The following is a 258-nucleotide window of genomic DNA, read 5'->3' as shown; positions in this document are numbered from 1 at the left end:
ATGAGGGCCGGAGATTAGGGGACACTCAACAGACAAAGAGACGTGGTTCGCTGTGACGCGTCGACGCCTCGTCGGGTGGGAGCAGCGTCGGGAGTGCGCGGCAACAAATAACACCTACGCATCGTAGCAGACACGCCGCGCCGGTACGTTGCAAGTAAAACGGCAACACACTTCTCAAACTCCTATAGCGTGGTCCGTAATTCTCTCCGCGACCTCCCAGACCCCGTTGTGGTGTATCCGAAGCCGCGTGGCGCTGGC

The sequence above is a fragment of the Trachymyrmex cornetzi genome, unplaced genomic scaffold, assembly GCF_001594075.2.
Source record: "Trachymyrmex cornetzi isolate Tcor2-1 unplaced genomic scaffold, Tcor1.1 scaffold200, whole genome shotgun sequence".
Classification (NCBI taxonomy): Eukaryota; Metazoa; Arthropoda; class Insecta; order Hymenoptera; family Formicidae; genus Trachymyrmex; species Trachymyrmex cornetzi.
The sequence above is the reverse complement of the archived record's forward strand: the minus strand, read 5'-3'. Positions refer to the sequence as shown.